Consider the following 6,373-nt stretch of genomic DNA (forward strand, 5'->3'; position numbering starts at 1 on the left):
GAATCTGCTTGTGACCTCCCAGATTCCCCTATAAGAATCATATCTCTCATTAGTGCATCTTCTCCTGTTCCTCATGACCACACAATAAGAAAAAACACTGCACTCTCACACATAAATTACGATGCCCTCACATAAGCTTATTTCTTTTGCATAGAATTGTTATTTATTTATTTATTGTTCATTTCTGTCCATACTTCTCTCCCCTCCCTTTTGCTGGCGCTTCGGAAACACTTGGCCATATAAATGGGACGGAAAAAGCAGACTAGGTCCAAGGATTAAGTGAAACCAGGAATGATTATAATTCTGCAAACCCTTTTGGCACTGTTCACAAGGAAACATATCTGTTATAATGCAAGTGTGTGTGTGCCTTTGAAAATAATTAAACTTCCAGATACTGACTGAGGCACAAACATACGTGTAAGTGAGAGATGGTACTCAATTCAGTGTGATTGTATCCTTTTTAATGGAGGCAGCCGAATGTGCTTGCATTTTGGAATAAGCGTCTGGAGATGGATAATATTTTGGCACTCTGGGTCCAGTCTCGAGGCTTTGGGGAAACAAGGGGGGGGCGGACGTTCGGAGGCTAACGATCAAGGAGAATTCCATCAACAACATCTGGAATCCAAAATGCCTCAATACCAGCACACTGCAGGAGAGAGGGAAGAAAACAAGCTTCTCTGTGCACGTATTGTTGATGTATTTCAAATGATGCAAACTTTGACTTGATCTGTCTAAACATGCAGTGTTTAATTGTTGTAAAAAGTGCAGAATCCAACAAGAAACGTAATCACAGGCCTTCAAGGACTGCTTCTGATGTTCCAAAATGCACTGCGTTTTGTATGTATTTCAGTCAGAGCGTATCCCACTACACAAGCACTCCATCTTTTTCACTCTGTGCACATTTTAAGTTCAGTCTTTTCCCAGCTGATTCTGCAGTACGAACAGCAGCCTCAGCACTTTCTGTTCTGCCCACAATTCCCTCCATTTCTCTCTCTCTTTTTCTCCAGGCAAGTAGAGTTGAGTTTCCTCAGTTTCTGCTAAGTGACTCTTTTTTTTTTTTTCTTAAACAAGGCTTAACTGAAAACATTAGCATCACCACAAACATTTCAAGCTTCTCTCTTAAAACACATTCAACCTATTTTTTTTAAAGCCTCTGAGCAAAGAAGAGACTTGCCTGCTCTTTGTGATCCATTTTACGTCTTCATGCTGCTCTGCTTGTTCAAGTGAAGTCAGTCACATGCTATTTAACACCTTTAATTTAACAGGCTGTATCCACTTCTTTCGCTTCTGTGAGAATTCCTGGTTTTTCAAGTCTAATGGGGAAAAGAACAGACTTCCAAGTGTCAAATAAAACAGATTCAAAGAATTTGCTGGGAAAAAGTCATTTTCTTTGAAATCTATTTATTTGCTTACTACCAAGCTACATACACTTAAAACTTTGTTTTTATACAATAGCAAAAGATGAGTTTTTTACATTAAAAAGGTTAATGTAGACTACTTGCTCCAACACTTTAGCAATAAGCCTAACTTATTTTCAGCCATTTTGCTAACTATTTTGTGCGGTTAGCTAGTGGACACTTCCAGATATGTATTAGGTAGATAGGCTCTTGTGAATATTTTCAAAAGATCCCAGTGTAAAAAAAAAAAAAAGTTTTATGTGGAATGAAAACGAGGCATGCAAGCGTGATGCTCCTAAATGCAAACACATGTTTTCCACAGCCTGTATGGAATGTAAATTAACATAAATAATGCAAAGTCAAAAAGTACAAGTCTTAATGTAGGTCACATATGGTTTTTGTTTCCTCAAGCCATAAAATCAGAAATCAGAATCAGAAATCATATTGTGTTCCAATGGGCTTTGTAACACCTACATACAATAATAACAAAGAAACTTGGCAATCTCATCCCTCTAAATACATTTCCATATGTACAGCACCATTTTTTTTCTTCAAAGAAATTAATACTTTTATTTGGCAAAGACAAACTGAAATGATCAAAGGTGACAGTAAAATATTAATAAATAAATACACAAATAAATGTCTGAGCTATCTGTCCAAGTGCTGAACAATATGAACAAAATATTAGGCATCACAACTGCTTGCACAATTGATAAGATATATTTTTGAGCACCAATTTAGCATATTACAATGATTTCTGAATAATCACATGACATGGCAGAAAATTCAGCTTTGTCAACACAGGAACATTTTAATTGAAATTAAATTTTAAAATATAATTGTAAAACATTTACATTTTTCTAAATGTATTGCATTCATATGTTGTATGCACACAGTGTATTTTACAGTTTGTGCAATGTTTTGTAAATGAGTTCTCTTTAGGGATGCATAAAAAACTATTTTGTTTTGTAAAAATCCTCATTGGGGACAGCTGGTCACATCTGTTTTTGTTAATACATTGGGCTTTTTGCCCCGTTTTTACTGGAACAATATTCCAGCCTCAACTGTGACAATGCAAACACAAATGTTCTGGTACTCAAACACATTATACATCTTGGCATGAGACTTTGCATTTTGTTACATGCCTGTACACAAATCTTAGGCAATGCTGAGTTTGCTAAAAATGCACAAAAAAGAAAATAGGCACATGCATTAACGTGTAGAGCTATGGGAAACATACCATCATCACTTAGACAGGGTGTGGTGTGAGCGGGGCAGATTTTTTTCCGCTGTTCCAGACAAGAGATTGTTGGGGGAAAAAGGTTATAGGAAGTAAAACAATCAGCATCTATAAAATCACAGTGTTGGTTCTTTCAACACTTCCAAAGTAGGCAGGAAAAGACTCCCCACCAGGAGCTGCTGAATCAGTCTTTCTACCCTCCCCCTGCCTACTGCTGCAAACCCAGCTACCCTCACTCTGACCCAGTCACATCCTCCAGGAAACCCCCCTGCTTCAGCTCAGGCCTGCAACAGTTAACTGGACTTTTTCTTCACCTTATGACTTTAATGACTGGACTGCCACATCAGAAGCATGAGGTATATGTTCCCCTTCTTGTCTGTCTCTAATATTTGCTTTTTACCTCAGTAATCCCTCAGTTCTCCTCAAGTTGATTTGCGTGAGATCCTTCACCCCTCCTCCAACACTAAACCACATATGGTTCTCATATTTAAATCTATGTCATCAAAGTCTAACTTAAAGCCAAGGAAATGAATGAGAAACATGATGCACAAATACACTTATGTTCACATCCTTCTGAATGTGTTTGTAAAATGTCTGAAAGCAGTGGTTTCTGATTTTGGTGCTGTAAGCAGAACTTTTGCATGAGGAATTTAGGTTTTTACAGCTTGAACCAAGTGGTTTTGGGGGTAGCGAGAAAGAGAATGGGGGTTAGAAAGAGTTCTGAGATGCCACATCAGAGGGGGGCTTTGAAAAAGGAGACTTGTGGTTAGTTTCCCCAACTGCTGGACACAGGCAGCGCGGTGGGAATGGGGCATCTGCTGAAGATTGCTTAAAATCTGTTTGCACTGCTCATTCATCAGCAGTTATTACAGGAAGGACAGGATGTGGTAGTATAGCATGATCTGAGGGTCGGGGCAATGGGAGAGTAGGTTATCCTTACATTACCCAAACTGGACAAGTTTTAAGACAAAAGGCACAGTTGTTGTTCTCCCTGTATAAAGGATTTTATTTTATTTTTTCAGGTTCATTCAAATTTAAAATGAAAATTCTGCCATTATTTGTTCACCCTCATGTTATTCCGAATTGATATGCTATTTATCTCCTTTTGTACATACAGCGAAAGGGGTATAAAAATACTCCATTCTGAATATTTAAATACTACATTCAGAGACAAACACAAGAACCAATGCAGAACATACCGGGTATGAAAATTTAACTGAATCCTTTGAGATTTACTGACATCAAGGGAAAGGAGGACTATTAGTGAATATAATTTATGGAGCTTGACAAATGGGGCTTGAAATGTTATATTTGGCTCTATGTGGATTTTGTATTTAGTTTCATTTTGTTGGGAAAATAAGAAAAATCCTCAACTTAATGCAAGGAATAATGCGCTTTCAAAGGATGTCAATGGGGAAATAGGTATTTTTTTAATTAATGAGCTTATATTTATCTCTTCTGTATGTTATTGCAGCTGTTAAGTCTTACAAATAATCCTTTTAGCACTGGCAGTAATGTTATAGGTGGATGAAACATCTGGATATACAGTATGGACTCACTATATGTGGGTTTTGTACATATGTAAAAGCTATAGGATCTACTAACATTTGCCATGGAAGGAAATTAATAATTGAATATATATTTGCATAAGCAAGGTTACTAATTGATGTTATCACACTAGTCACATGTAAAAGACATGTTTGAGTATTGTGGATCTACTATGAAAAGTATTGTAGCATTTATCGCAGTTTCACAGACCTCCATTGTAAATGCACTACTGGAAACACAATGTTTGCTTGTTTTTATAAAGTGAGAGACAAGCCAAAGTAGTTCTGTGGTAATTGACTGTATGCCACGGATGCTGTTGACAGCTTGTGAACCTGCAATATTCCTTTAAGATACCCTTCCATGTGCCCTTTTTATGTGGTTTTTGAATTACTGTACATCAGCTGCAATGAAAAACAAACTTCTGAAGAACATTTAAGTTGGCCAAAAAAATTGACTCAGATCCTCTCCTGAAAAGAATGATGCAACAAGTGCTGCCTAATCCCGGAGTCTCCGATCGGTCTGACACACAGACACACGTGGGCTCCCGGCAAAAATGAACACTGGCTAATGGATTTGAAGTAGTATCCTTAGAAAAGTTTTAAGAACAAAGTGACTTTTCATCAATAGCTGCAACAGACTTGAGCTCTTCCTCTGATAACACCTAGTGCCCGAACTTCTGATAAGAAACTGTTGGTCACAGAAGCTATGTTGAGTTGGGCTGTGTGTGGACACGGGAGGGGCACCCCAGTTCAGCTGCCTAAGGACTGCTTACACTGCTCATTAAACAGCCATTATTACAGGAAGGACAAGATGTGGTATGTAGCATGATCTGAGGGCTGGGGCAATGGAGTAGGTGGTTTAACCTTACATTACCTGACCTGGGCAAGATTTAAGATAAAAGGCATAGTTGTTGTTCTCCCTGTATATATATATTTTTTAGGTTCATACAAAGTGAAAATTCAAAAAGTATGAGTCAGGTCCACTTCTGAAAAGAATGATGCAACAAGTGCTGCCAAATCCCAGAGTCTCTGATCTGCAACAGACACGTTCTTCCTCTGACGGCATCGAGCGTCCGAGCTTCTGAGAAGAATCTATCAGTCACAGAAGCGGTGCAGGGTTGGGCTGTTTGTGGGCACGCGAGGGTCGACCCAGTTCAGCTGCCCTATGAAGAGCTTGTTGCATCAGGCCGGAAAAATGCTGCACTCAGCCACCAGGGCACTAATTACAGAGGACCTATGCTTAGCTCGACAGGAAGGACGTCAATGACCAAGCACTGAGATGGAGGGAACGAGGCTAGAGAGAGAGAAGGTAGACAAAGCAGTGAAGAGAGGAAGAGGGCCCTTAACAGCCAACAAAGCTCTAAAAATAGAATGGTGGGAGTTGAGACGCAGACAGGGTGTGAACATTTTCTGAGGCATTATATTTACCTGCAAGTATGCAATACGTGACCAGCCAACAAAAGGTTTTTAGAGATAAGACTGTAACTAACAAATGACCTTCCTCTTCACACAACCAATCATAAGCCACACACGGAACATAATCCCTCAAGGGATTAGCCTATAAAGATACGCAACATTAGTTTTTGCTAAAGGTTTTGCTGCTTGAAATTGGATGAGATAAAGGAGCTGCTTTTCTAACCTTCATCTTGACTTAAAGGGCAGACAGAGACAAGAAGCATGTGGCTTGTAAATTTAGATTTGTGGAAAGTCTGCCTCCTTGTGGCACGTGAACAATGACACCGCTTTAGACCTCCAATTTCTATAAAAATATTAAGTAGCACAACTGTTTTCAACCAGCTATATGTGTGTGTGTGTGTGTGTGTATATATATAATGATTGTGTTTACACCTAATGCAATATGAATTAACTGAATTTTAAAAATTTTTAATACTTAATCAACGACATGGTTTGTCACCTATGAGAGAGTCTAATTTCAGCACCAGTTAAATAGTATATCTAATAATAAAAAAAATTTAAATAAATGAAATGTTAAAGGAATCATCGGATGCAAATTTCACTTTTAAATGTTTTTTTAACAGTAATACGTGTTGGCAGTGTGTACACAACCACCCTCTAATGATAAAAATCCATCCAGTGTTTTTTTAAAATTGAGGATAAATAACCACTTTGTCAAATTGTTGGCTTTGTGACATCACACAGACCCAGCCCACTCCCACGATTGTTGATTG

The sequence above is a fragment of the Carassius gibelio genome, chromosome B2, assembly GCF_023724105.1.
Source record: "Carassius gibelio isolate Cgi1373 ecotype wild population from Czech Republic chromosome B2, carGib1.2-hapl.c, whole genome shotgun sequence".
Taxonomy (NCBI): Eukaryota; Metazoa; Chordata; class Actinopteri; order Cypriniformes; family Cyprinidae; genus Carassius; species Carassius gibelio.